General features: G+C 37.8%; 1 pseudogene; it reads right to left on the minus strand.

Annotated features, from left to right (window-relative positions):
- Positions 1 to 10,591: 10,591 nt before the first annotated feature.
- Positions 10,592 to 11,156, minus strand: LOC102828752 (annotated as a pseudogene).
- Between the last annotated feature and the right edge of the window lie 3,751 nt (positions 11,157 to 14,907).

The following is a 14,907-nucleotide window of genomic DNA, read 5'->3' on the forward strand; positions in this document are numbered from 1 at the left end:
ATGTTTGATTCTCTTTAGATATAATCTAGTTTGTTCCCAAAGAGAATGTACCCAGGATTGTAGCTTAAAATAATGAGGGGGAAAAGACCTAGCCTGTACCCTTGAGAAACCACAAGCAAATCCCTAGCTTAGCTTCTAGGGCTTTTCTGAAAATGTGATTTTATGCAGCGGTAATAAGATTATTATAAACCATCCCTATTCTCCATTATCATTAGCTTTGTGCAGTTGCTATTTCTTCTAACTGCAGTAAGTTTTTTTTTTTTTTTTTTTTTTTTATGTCTCCTACTCTTTCCAGAGGAGTTTCTTGCCTCCATTTTGATTAGCTTGATCTTCTCTGACATGATTCATTATTCTTATCTCTTAAATTGGGGGGGAGGGGCGCGCAGCGGGCAGGCAGGCGTGTGTAAGTGTGTACATTCCTGTATGACATTGTCATTCATGGTTTAAAGTTCCATATACATAAATATTATCTCTTATCAAGAGATTAAGATTTTCATTAAATATGGCCAGTCAGGTGATTGTCATTCAGATGAGGGTAACTGGTCACTATAATATCTAATCAACCAAGCAGCTAGATCTGAAAGAAAGTAGAAATCATAGATCATTCTGGATGAGAAATCTGACCTCCAGAAGATTCTACTGAAGAACAATGCTGGTCAGCAGGACTAACCAACTGACAAAATCCCATTGCAGCAATATGTTGGAAGAATTGCAGTCTTTGCTAACTGAAATGAACTTTAGTATTTTCCCCTTACAATCTACCTAAGTTACCTGGACTTAACAGGAATCAAATTTCCCTGTCATACATGCTAAAGTGACAGTTCTCAGAATCTTCTTCAAGTTCTTCATTGAAAAAGCAAGCAATCTGAGCTTTTTGTTTTATGCTCTAGCAAAAAGTGAGGAGGTTAGGAAGGCCAACTGTACACATGTCAGATTGACATATCCTCACAATTTGCAGAACCTACATGTACAGCTGTTTACAAAATCTCCAAGTTAATTAAGTGCACTTTAGGAAGTTGTCCTCATGAATCAGCTAGCATTAGCATAATTACCAAAGCCTCATGCTGTGAGGAGGCTAAAAAAGCCAGGCTAATGTCGGAAGTAATAATACATATAGAATTCCATTCTAATAAATGCCATTAGTGTATAACATCAAGTTCTGTATAATAAGGCTATTTCCAAGTCCCAGAAGATGGTCATTGTAACAGCACTTTGCTGAGATTGTTTTAACAAATTTTATTAGTGAAAAAGCCTAAACATAGATGCATTCAGCAAACCATGTACAAATCAATCACTATAATGACTTGTATCATTTGCTAGAGTTGCCATGTTGGAATATAGTGGTTGAGTAACATAAAACATGACAAATTTTACAAAAGGTTGTTTGGTGTTGCTTAAGATTTGAGGAAATACGGAGAAATGGTTAAATAGCACTTACTTGAGAAAGGATATTTGTGTGAAAAGATTATTAGGAAAGCTATAAAAGACAGTGAAAAGGAGTCTGAAAAGATTTGATGATAGGAAAAAACAAAAGGAGAAAAAAAAATCTAGAACTTGTGAACAATTTGCTCTCCCCCTTATACTTTGTAACTGGATTCAGAAAAAAATTAACAATATAACATCATTGCCAGTTATGAACTTCCTGTTGTTTATTTGCCCTCCCAAACTATCTTATATAATCATAATTATTCTGATCCCTCAGTCCAAAATCTAAAAATAATCAGCAATTTTTTTCATTACCTATATAGTCACTAAATCCTTTGTCTTTCTTAAAACTTTATTATTCTTTTCTTCCCAAGCCCAATGTCAACACATTACTCCATATTTTCTGTTCATTTCAAATAAATACTTCCTTTTCACCTACATCTGCGCTAATCACTGACCTACCCCCTCAGTCACTTGGCCATGGAAAATCAGATATTTCTAAAACATGACTTTCCATCGTGTTACTTGTCTACTCAGGTACCTACCTGCTTGTCCCTTCAAACAATTTTAAGCCTTAGCTATACAAATTGAATGACCACTTCTGCCATCCATATTCTCCACTCAAGAGGGTCTCTCCCTGCTTCTTCTTGAACCAGCTTCCTTTACTTCTTTGGCCTTTATCCAGTCTGTTTGTCATGCTTTGGAAGTTGCCCTCTCCTCCATCACTTACCTCTTCTCTATATTTCTGAATCTAGTCTCACTGTATGTCTCCATATTCCCTCAAATCTTAAAAAAACACCAACCAACCTTTTGTAAAATGTGTCATGTTTTATGATACTCAGACACTGTATTCCAACATGGCAACTCGAAAAACATCAACCCATGACATTTCTACTCTGTAGTGTTTACCTTTACAGGAAGTAGCACACAGTACATTACTCCATTTTTCTCTGATTTCTGCTTAATTATAAGTTATTAAAAGGGCAAAGCCTAGCTCTTATGCTATAAAGCTTTATGCTTGATTTGTATAAAATTAGAAAGCACAGATTTTAAAAGGAAGAGAAATATGAATGAATAATTCATAGAAAAAACAAATAGGCAATTGACATAAAAAAAGATGCTTGACTTCACTTGTGCTCAAAAAATATAAATCGTATCAATGGAATTCTGCTTTATAATTGTTGTTGTTAAGTACCATGGAGTCAGTTCCGACTCATAGTGACCCTGTACAGGGTTTCTGAGGCTGTCAATCTTTACAGGGGCAGAATGCTTCATCTTTCTCCTGCGGAATGGCTGGTAGTTTCAAACTGCCAACCTTGAGGTTAACAGCCCAATTCGTAACCACTATGTTACATAAAACAACATGGATACCAAAATCAAACCCAGTATCATCGTGTAGATTCCAACTCATAGTAACATGGATAAAGCCTATAAAAAAAATACTAGTGGGTGTGGATTTTTTTAAAAGAAAGAAAAAAATTTTTAATACAGTAAAATCTGAGAAACTTGGAATCTGTGTAAAGTGCTAAACCATCTGAGAAGGAAAATTCAAATATGTTTCACAGATAGGGAGCAATAGAAAGGTGGTAAGACTGTACCTTTCAAGATTCAGGAAAATAAGACATTCTCAACAAATTCAAGGAGCTCTGGTAGCACAGTTGTTATGAGCCAGGCTGCTAACCTCAAGGTCAGCAGTTCGAAACTACCAGCAGTTCTGTGGGGAAAAGATGAGGCTTTCTGCTCCTGTAAATACAACATTCTTATCAACAGAGAAAAAATTGAGGTTGTCAAGGACTTCATTCTTCTTGGAACATTCGCGGAAGCAGCAGTCGAGAGATCAGACAACGTATTACTGCATTAGGCGAATCTGCTGCACAGGAACTTTTAAAGTGTTGAAGAACAAAGATGTCAGCTTGAGGACTAAGGTGTGCCTGACCCAAGCCATGGTATTTTCAATAGCCTCATATGGATGTGAAAGCTGGACAGTGAATAAGGAAGATCATAGAAGAATTGATACTTTTGAATTGCGGTGTTGTAGGAGAATACTAAAAGTGCCATGGACTGCCAAAAGAACCAATAGATCTGTTTTGGAAGAAGTGCAACCAGAGTGCTCCTTGGAGGCCAGGATGGCTAAGCTTCGTCTCTCATACTTTAGACATACTGTCCGGAGGGAACAGTCACTGGAAAAGGATGTCATGCTGGGTAAGATGGAGGGTCAGAGAAAGAGAGGAAGACCCCCAACGAGATGGATCGGCCAGGTGGCATCATTGATGTTATCGAGTGTGGCACCGGTAGTGAGGTTGGCTCAGGATCAGACATTGTTTCGTTCTGCTGTGCATGGGGTCACTATGAGTCAGTTCCAACTTGATGGCACCTGACAACAACAACAACAACAAAGATTTACAGCCTTGGAAACCCTGTTTCCAAGGGTTGCTATGAGTCGGAACCGACTCCATGGCATACCTCCACCACCATCAGCGTCAGATTCTCACAGGTTTCACTATACCACCATACATGGAACGGTGATAGTAACAGGTAAGTGCGCAGATACTAACCAAAAAATTGGCTTTTCGAACTCACCCAGTGACTCTTCATGAGAAAAGAACTAACCATCCGCTCCCATAAAGATTACAGCCTAGAAATTCTTATAGGGCAGTTCTACTCTAACACATGAGGGCAGTATGAGCCAAAATTAACACCACAGCATTTAATAACAGCGACATATTTTTATAAGGCCCATCTGATAAAGTCCATCAGGGACAAATCTGTAGTTCAACAATGGCAGGTTTATTATATTGCTGCAACAAGGGAGACCGATCACCAGAATAAACATTGTTGTCCCATCAAACACAGAAACAGGTAGGATTCTTTTAGGATAGGTAAGGATTCAGTAGACTTTAAATGAAACAATTTAATGGTTCATATAAAACAGGGCTGAATGCAAAGGGCTTGAGCTGAAAATCATACTCAACATCCTGTTTCCCAAAAACTAAGTGAAAGTCTACATGGAATGCTGTGGTGGAAACTCTTTGTTTGAGTTGTACACGTGGCTCCCTCGCTGTGTCAAAATGACTCAGATCCTCTAGACAAAAATAGGATGTTTCTGTCTCACTGATAAGATTTTATACAGCAAAATTTCTGAAAAGCTCTCATTTTAGAGAGCAAAGTTTCCAAGCGCTATGTTCTTTTACTGATTAACAAAAGCAATTTTTACAGATTCCCAATTTGAAACGTATATAAAACTAGGTATATTCATAAATACCCACTTACCTAAGGCACTATGCTAATTGCATTGAACAGAGTGAGTGTGGGGCAGAGGAAACTGGAAATGGTAATAGATATAGAAGATACCATGAGAATTAAATAAATCATGGGCACCAACCAATGATGATAGCATGTCATGGTTTGTTGGTTATTTGCCAATACTCTTCTAAACACTGTACCTCTATTAACTTAATTAATATTCATAGTAACCCTGTTGTCATCATTCTTAGTTACCTTGAGTTGATTCTAGTAACAACCCTATAAAGTAATTATTATTTTTATAATCTCCATTTTCCAAATTAAGTAACTGAAATATGGCAATCATTAACTTGTCCGAGGTCACTATGAGAGCAGATTTCCCAACTTCAGATAATTGAAAGACCTAACCATACTCCACAGAGCATACTCACTTGAAAATCATCACATAGGAAAGCGAGCCTGGGGATTCCAAGGGAGTTGCTCACTTTAAACACCACATCATAAATCCTGCTGCCTTAGGTTACTCAGGAGTCAAAAACCAGACATTCAGATATCCCCAGAGACAACGATTGAACATTTCCAGTCCACTGGTAAATCATCCTGTGCAGTAAGTAAATCGTGGACTCGGATTAAAACCCTTTAGCTTCAGAGCCTGTGGCTTAACCGCAACACTAGACCCCTTCTCGATAAACTTGCACATCATTTCTTCATCTACTTTTGCTAATCCACATATCTCTTTTCTGTGGACACCTATAGCACAGGTCCATTGTCCGTTTGACTAATAAGCAAGTGGTCTGTGGACTAACTGGTTTATTGATAGTACATAGATAATAAAAAAGTTCTTCCTCAACCAGACTCTGACCTCACTAATCAATCAATCACCAGAGGTATACCGCAGAATGGGCTCCAGAAAAGGAAAAAGAAAGCAGCAAGCCACTCAGCAGAGGTTCAGTCTTTTAAATATTAAATGGTTAAAGAAGCAAAACAAATTATTTTATAGAAGTAAAAGATTTTTACCCCCTGTGGACCAAAGTACTTATTTCAACAAGCAATTTCCTCTGACTCACTCAAGTCATTCCCAAATGGTCTTTGTCAAAATTGATTACAAAAATTCTCTGTATTACTTTAGTCTGTGGCCCCTTAAAACTCAAATATGAAGCTGCTCTTTAGATTTAAAAAAAAAAGCCCAGCTCTGCTTTACATTGCCATAAACTCTATCAGCTAGCTTTTGCTAGCTAAAACTGTGCTTAAAATAACCGTTGACTTAGCTCATGATTCCATGGGTTGCCAATTTGAACCGGGTTCAGCTGACAGTTCTTCTGGACTAAATAGACTGACGCATGTGTCTGTAATCAGCTACTGACTTGACTGGGATTGGCTGATCTAGGAGAGCTTCAGATGGAGGGTATGTTCTCCAACCATGTGGTGTCTAATCCTCTAATAAACTAGTCCAGCTTGGGTAGATTTAGACTGCGCAGAGAGAGAAAGAGATAAAGAGCAGAAATGAGCAACAATCTTAAGATAAAGGTTCAGAACTGATACATCATTACTTCTACTCCATTGTAAAAGCCAAAGTAAGTCACAGGACCAACAAAGATTCAAGAGGTGGAGAAATAAAATTTCTCTGTTGATGGGAGGACTGCAAAGTCACATTGTAAACAGCATGGATCTAGAGGAAGGTGAAGGATTGTAGCCATTTGTATAATCTACCATGAAAGCAGGTTTGCCAGGTAAAATACAGGACACCAAAACTGAACAGTTTTAGTATCACTATGCTCCGTGCAAAGACGCACTGGTGGTGCCATGGATTAAGCAATGAGCTTCTAACTGTAGAGTTGGAGGTTCAAACCATCCAGCTGTTCTTACAGAAAAAGATGAAATTGTCTGCTCCCATACAGATTTGGAGCAGTTCTAATCTGCCCTAGAGGCTTGCAATGGGTCAGAATCAACTCAGTGACAGTGGATTAGATGCCCCATGTAATATTTGGAATATGGAGCCCTGGCACCACAGTAATTAGGCATTGGACAGCTAACACAATATCAGAGATTCAAACCCACTAGCTACCCCACAGGAGAAAGATGAGGCTATCTGCTCCTGTAAACCTTTGTTGTTGTTATTGTTGTTAAGTACCATGGAGTCGGTTCCGACTCATAGTGACCCTGCACAGGGTTTCCAAGGCTGTAAAGCTTTATGGGAGCAGAAAGCTTCATCTTTCTCCTGTGGAACTGCTGGTAGTTTCAAACTGCTGACTTGAGGTTGGCAGCCAGACTCGTAACCACTATGCTACCAGAGCTCCTCAGAAATCCCATATAGGACCCTGTGTATTGGAATCAACTCCGTGACAGTGGGTTTGGTTTGGTTATATTTAAAAAATGTTTATTGTTTATCTGAAATTCAGGTTTGGCTGGACATGTTGCAAATCTAGCAACCCTACACATAGACCAAGTCAAAAATAAACAGAACCTTTTTTAGCTAAAAGTGAGAGAGCACTTTGAATTGGAAATTATTTTAAAGTATACAATTGCACCAAATGTTGTATTAGAATGGGCCATAAATTCTAAGCACACTCAAGGGAAAGGAGTAACTTGCTCTCCTCACTGTAGTCTAGGAACCATCCTTGATTTAACATAGGTGTTTAATAATCTTAAAGTAATATATAACCGACTCTATTTCATTTCACCTAAAAATCAGGTGAGAAATTGCTACATAGAATACCAACAAGGGAAAAGTATGCTTTCTGTAATTTGGGCCTGTTCTATATTTATAAAAATTATTTTACCTCCCTATGAGGAATCTTAAAATCTTTAGAAGGTATTAATCAGTATGCTGTTCTGGAATTTATTGTATCTAATCATACCAAAGATACTTGAAATTCATGTTGTAAGTATCTTACCCATTCACTGTAGTAAAATTTGATGCTTTCCTCTATGAGCTTTTATGACTGGCTATATTTTTCCTACTACAATTTTTGTGAGTAGAATTGATGGTGCAAAGGTCAAGTAAATGAGCCTCGTTAAGCAATACAATCTGACATTTCTAGACCATAACTCCCTTGAATGAGGAAAGGGAGTAATACCTGAAAGGTCACACAGCCTCTCTCACTGTCCCTTAGCAACTCTAGTCATCTCTGCCTACTATACACAATGACTACTATCAATTTTATAAGAATTCCCTCTGCTGGGAAACCACACTAATAAAATAACACACATACAAACTCAGGATGATGTTTCTGTAATCTAGCTTTAAATAACCTCAATCTCTGTTGTTTATACCAGAATTTTACACTTAAAAGGATTTTCAAGATTCCAACTTCAAGCCCCCATATTACAAAATGCAAACAGGATATTGTGCCCAGGACCATATCAGATATGGCACAGCCTAATGTCTAAGGCTCTGTGTTACTTTTCAAATATGACAATCATGGGCTAACACAATAATAGGAGTATCCACATAAACATAAATGAAGTTGTTGTTGGTTTTTTTGTTTTCCAAATAAATGAGTACATTTCCCAACATGTTGTGGGGTCAAATGATGATCAAGTCAACTATGTAAGCATCAGAATGAGATCATAATTACTTACTTCAGATCTACCCTGTTTTTCAGAAAGGGACTAACCTCTGGTTTCAATAAAATAGGGGTATGAAAGAGTAATATAATTTGAATTCTGTACAATGCATAAAGGGGATTAGTTTTGAAACAACAGGGACATTACAAACTCAGATTCATCTCCTTATTCTAATACTGTTCCCCAAAACTCAACCTACTTTCATACTTCATGCCGTTGCCAATGCCATTTCCTTTGGAAGATTTTTATGCTGCTTTTGCATTGTAAAACCCTACACAACTCAAAAGATTACATAGGATATGTAGGGGATAGGGAGTTTATATTAATAGCAGAAAAGCAATTAGGAAACAAAGGTAAGAACGGTTGCAAAACGTGAAGAATGTAATCAATGTAACAGAACTGCACTGCAGATATTATGGAATTATTGTATGTTCTGCTGTGTATATTCTCAACAACTAAATAAAATAAATTGTTAAAAGCAAACTCTGTGTAATTTTCATAGCCCAATAAAATGCCAAACCTACCTTGAAGCACTCTCTGACTTCTCCATACTGATTGTTCGCCACATTAAATAGAATATCTTCCAACAATATTAGCTTCAAAATTACATAAACTAACTTCTATCCTTACATATGCCCCACACATACTTCATGCATTCATTTACTAAGTTCTCTCCTAGGCTCTGGGAATACAGCAATGAATAAAACAGACACAATTTCCTGATCTTTTGAAGTCTAAATGGGTGAAGAATCATAAGCAAAATAAAGAAGTAAAATCTAAAGGGTTATATATTGTGGTTGGTGTTGTTAGGTGTCATCAAGTCAGTTGACTCATAGCAACCCTATGCGCAACTGAACCAAAGACTGCCCAGTCTTGAGACATTCTCACAATTGTTTTACCCATTGCTGCTGCCACTATGCCAACATACCTCCTTGAAAATCTTCCTCTTTTTTGCTGACTTTACCTAGCATAATATCCATCTCCTGGAACTGGCCCCTCTTGATAACAAGTATGAGAGATGAAATCTTGCTATCCTGGCTTCTAAGGAGCATTCTGGGTGTACTTCCTATACAGATTTGTTTGTTCTTCTGGAAGTCCACAGTACTTTCAATATTCTTCTCCTACACCATAACTCAAATGCATCAATTCTTCTACGTCTTCCGCATTCATTGTCCAACTTTCATACGTATATGAAACTATTGAAAATACCATGGCTTGGGTAAGTAAGGTGCACCTTAATCCTCAAACTGACATCTCTGCTTTTGAACACTTTCATGAGCAGATTTGCCTAATGAACTATGTCGGGTTTTTTTCTTGACTGCTGCTTCCATGAGTGTTGATAGTGGATCATAGCAAAATGAAATCTTTGACAACTTCAAACTTTTCTCCATTTACCATGATGTTATTTATTGGTCCAGTTATGAGGTTTCCTTTCTTTACATTGAGGTAAACCCATACTGAAGGCTATAGTCTTTGATCTTCATCAGTAATTATAGTAAGTCCTCTTTGCTTTCAGTAAGCAATGTTGTATCATCTGTTAATGAGTCTTCGTTCAAATTCAGTTCCACATTCTTCATATAATCCAGCTTCTCATTTCAAGAGGTAGCATATGATCAAGAACCAATGATACTGAAGGAAGAAGTCCAAGGTGTACTGAAGGCATTGGCAAAGAACAAGACAACAGGAATGGATGGTATACAAATTGAAATCTTTCCGCAAACTATGCGTCACTGGAGGAATTCACTCATCTATGCCAAGAAATTTTGAGGACAACTATCTGGCCAACTGGTTGGAAGAAATTCATATTTGAGCTACTACACCCATAAGTATAGGTCAAGTTCATCAAATTGTAGCAACTTACACTTGTTTCCTTTATCAAAAAAGTTGTTGTTGTTGTTTTTTAATTTTTCCTCTAGTTGAGTTCTGATCATCAAGCCATCAAGGTTAGGTCAAATGGGTACTATCTGCAAGGTTGGGTCTTCTTGTGCATCTCCCCTCACTTCATATCAACTGGGTGCTTCACTTTGAGTTCTAGCCCTCTGTGGCTATGTCCTTGTCCACGGGCTCAGGAGTTCCCAAGTCTCACCACACTTAGGACCAACCAGCCCTTCCTCTTCTCTCTCTCATTTCCAGGTCCACAGGATTCTATGGAATGTGATTGAACTTGGCCCATATCTTCATTGCTGCCTTTCCCTCTCTTCCATTCCCCAGTAGACCAATGTGGTCACCAGCAAGCTTACATTTCTTTTTGGTTTAATGACTCTGTATATTCCTTCCATCTTTTTATTTTTATTTTTTATTTTTTTTGCTTAGATATATTTTAGGTCTTAGAAATCATCTGACATTGTTTCCAAAGCTAGATAGCTCTTATACCTTTCCCATCAGAATGTTGGATGGTTCCTTTTTCAGATACATGGACACCATCGAAAATTTTTTGAATATCCTTGTTTTTAACTGTTGTGACTTGCTGAATTAAAACGGCTCCATTTAATACAAGTTCAATGTCATTTCCTTCTAGAATTAATTCATCTTTCTGAGCTTGAGATACTGAACAAGCAGCACCTACCACCATCCGAACCCTACAGATGTGTCAGATTTCAACAAGAGACCAGATCTCTTGAATAACAGTTTTGATAGGAAAGTGAGCATACAAAGACTTCATCTTGTATCAGAAGCCCAGTGTGACAACCTTGATCATATTCTGCACATGACTACTGATAGTGGGAACTGTAGACATTTCCTTTCTATTTGTCATTGCAAAGCCTCTTTTTCTTTCCAGAAAGACTGAGTTCTTTGTTGATGTGATTGAAGTTCCCCTGAAAGCTTCCTCTGGAGCTTTTCACAATAACTGTATGTTCCTTCAGACTGATTTCGACATTCTCTCTAATGTCAACAGTCTGGTTGCTGAAAATGGTGTTCATTTTCGCAGTATATGCAGCAAAAGGGCATCTTCTTTTGTGGCTTTCTGCATCACTCAATATTTTGCCCATAGAATCCTTCAATATTGCAAGTCAAAGCTTGCATTTTTCTTCAGTTGTTTCAGACCGAAAAATGCTGAGCATGTTCTTCTCTTTTTTTTCTCACTCTATGCCTTAGTACATTTCATTGTAATATTTGATTTTGTCTTCTTGAGTTGCCCTGTGATTTTTTTCTGTTCAGCTCTTTTATCTTCTCATTTCTTCCATTTGCTTTAGAATCTGTCTACACTGGAGATCGTTTCAGAGTCTCTTCTGACATCCATTTTTAACTTTTCTTTCTTTCTTTCCTTCTAAATGACCTTTAACTTTTTTCTTGTATGATGTTCTTGATGTCATCCCACAACTCTTCTGGCGTATGGATATTATCCTATCACAAACACACTGTACTTAAAGATAGATCTTGAAATGTTCTTTTTTATGATGAATGCTATGCCTTGTTCTTTGCCAATGCCTTCAGTACACCTTGGACTTCTTCCTTCAGTATCATTGGTTCTTGATCACATGCTATGCCTTTCCTCTTCAATTTGTCATTCCCAACACAGTAAACTATATGATGGTCAGATTCAAAATGGTCAATACCTGTCCATTTTAGCTCACTAAATGTCTAGGACTCCTGGTGTGGCACTGTAGGAACCACAAACCCGCCAGTTGCTCCTCAGAAACCTTATATCGTGTTGCTATGACTCAGAATCAACTCGATGACAGTTAACAACATCTAAGATATCGATTTTAATGTATTCCATTTCATTTCTAACAACTTTCAGTTTCCTAGATTCATACTTCACACATTCCATGTTCAGTTTATGAATAGATGTCTGCAGCTATTTCTCCTCATTTTGAGTTGTGCCCTATCAGCAAACAAAGATCCCAAAAGCTTTACTCTATTCATGTCATCACAGTCAGCTCTACTTTTAGAAATCAGCTCTTCCCCAGTCGTAGTATGAGTACCTTCCAACCTGAGGGACTTATCTTCTGGCACTGTATCTGAGAGTCTTCTGCTGGTATTCATAGGTTTTCAGTGACTAAACATTCAGAAGTAGTCTCCCTCTCATTCTTCCTACTCTGAGTCTGCAAGCTCCACTGAAAAGTGTCCACCAGGTAACCCTGCTTGTGTTTACAGTACTGGTAGCATAGCTTCCAGCATCACAGAAACATGCAAGCCACCACAGTACGTACGACAAACTGATAGATGAATGAAGGATGGATCATATATTAGAAGAGCATAAGTGCTATGGAGAAAAACAAAGAGGGATAGATAGTACTAGGAAACGAGATCCTTTGAAATAGAGTGATCAGCAAAGGCCTCACTGGGTGAAAATGTGAAGGTGGAAGAGAAAGCCTCTCAAGCAAAAGGGTGAGAGTTTTCCATGAAGTAGAAATAACAAATGAGACACACTCCTCTCTAAGTGAGGCACACTCCTGAGACCAGCGTATGTCAGGCATATTCAAGGAGCATGTTACTGAGGAATTGTCAAGGGGAAAACTAGCAGGAATGGAGATTAGAAAAGGAAGAGCAGGAGGAACCATACCATGTATGGCTTTTTCATGAGTGAGGGCAGTCAGTGGAGGGTTTTGAGCAGAGGAATGTCATGATCTGACTTATGTTCTAAAAGGATCATTTCAGCAGCTATATGAAAAAGAGATTCTAAAAGGGCAAGGACACAAGTAAAGAGAAGTTAGGAGGTTTTGGCAATAATCCTGATGATAAATCAGTTTAGGCCACAGTGATATGATATGGAAGACTATGGGTGAACCAAGTTTTGGAAAAACAATCCAGCTTTCTTTGGGATGTTCTAAATTTGAATCTCTATAAGCTATCCAGGAAGCACTAAGGTTCTGTAGAATAAGCACTAGACTGATAATCTCAAGGCTGGCGGTTTGAGACTTTCTGCTCCCACAAAAGATTTACAGCCTCAGAAACTCTATACCAGGTCCCTATAAGTCATAACCAAGTCAGCAGCATTTAACAACAACCTAAGAGATCCAAGTTATCAGGTGTGACACTTTTATCAATTTAGTCCATCATCTTCAAGTTTGAAAAGTCTGAAGTTCAAAGGAGACCTGAGCTGGTAATTAAAATGTATGCTTTGTCAGCGTATTAAAACAAACAAACAAATCAGTAGATATTAAGTTAGTTCTGACTAGGGCAACCTTGTATGTGCAGAGTTGAACTGCATTCCATAGGTTTTAAAGGCTGTGACTGTTCTAAAGCAGATTGTCAAGCCCCTAGGTGGGTTCAAATCTTTCAGTTAGTAATCAAATGCTTAATTATTTGCATCACACATGTACTCTATCAGTGTATAAATGGTATTTAAATTTGAAAGAGCGTCACTAAGGAGATAAGGTGTTGATGAGTAAGGAAGATGTCAAAAGACAGGATCTTAAACATTCTTAATGCTAAGAGGTGAAAGTAGTAAAGCAGAAACCAACAAAGAGTTAGGTGAAAAGGGATTTTTTGTTTTGGTTTGGTTCCGTTTGGTTTGGTTTAGGAATGGGAGGAAAACAGTGAGCAACTATCATACCAAATGCTGTTGAAAAGTTAAGTTGTGCATTTTTTGAGAATTTACCATATAGCAATACAAAAGAAATGCCATTGAGTTTGAGTCAACTTAAGAGGAAACTGAGGGAAAGAATGAGATCAGTTAATAGATTTGCTTTTTATTATATTAACTTTTTATTGTGAATGAGTGAAGGCTAACAAAAAAGACCATCAGTTTTGCATTCAACAAATCATACAATTTGTTTCATCTCAATGATTACAATCCCCTCCATCAATAACCTTTTTTGAGAGATTGCTGTAAATATAATCAGAGAAACGGGATAGTAGGGGTATAGGACCACAAGAATGGTTTTTAAAATGGAAAAGATAAAAACATACTTTTATGTTGATGAAACTAATCCAGTAAAGAGGGAAACAGAATAAAGGAGCAGTGAAAGATACCTGCTACAGAAATGTTTTAGGATAGATAAAAAGAAATTGAGCCTAGTGCACAAGTGAGAGTTTTAACCTTAGAAAGGAAGTGGACAGTTTCTCCACACTCACAGAAGAGAAGGCAGAGATGCTGAGACGTCAGTACATACGGTGGAGCTTGGGGAAGTTCTCTCCTGACTCAGTGAAATAAGTAGCAAAGCAACCAGTTAAGATCAGTGCTGGGGAGAATTTGGAGCTCTTTGAAAGGAGAAAGTTGGGAATACCGAGTAAGAGCCTGAACGGACCAGGAAAAATATAGAGAGACTTACCAGATAGAATAAGGATCACTTAGTTGGTGATGGAGTACTGATGTGGTGCTGTAGGTTAATGAGCTGTATTGCAAAGTAAAATTGAACCGGAAGGTTGACAGTTCAAGCTCACCAGCCACTCCTTGGAAACCCTATACAAGATCACTATGGGTCAGAACCGACTTGACAGCTCTTAACAACAACAACAACGAAGTTGGTTATTGTGAATGTATATTGAAACCACAGAATGTAGCTTCAGGTTTTTATTTTTTCACCTTGATCTGCACAGATGTAAGCAATGCAGACAAAGGTGGCTGTAGCTAGAAAATTTCCAGGTTAATTCAATGAATCAAGAAGCGGGGGAAAGGAATGAATAAGTAATGTATACAAGGTAGTGATTATAATAAATAAATATAAAATTTGAGTAAATAAGAGAGAGAACTTGAGGGTATTGTTGTTATGTGTCGTGGAGTCG

The sequence above is a fragment of the Chrysochloris asiatica genome, unplaced genomic scaffold, assembly GCF_000296735.1.
Source record: "Chrysochloris asiatica unplaced genomic scaffold, ChrAsi1.0 scaffold00031, whole genome shotgun sequence".
Classification (NCBI taxonomy): domain Eukaryota; kingdom Metazoa; phylum Chordata; class Mammalia; order Afrosoricida; family Chrysochloridae; genus Chrysochloris; species Chrysochloris asiatica.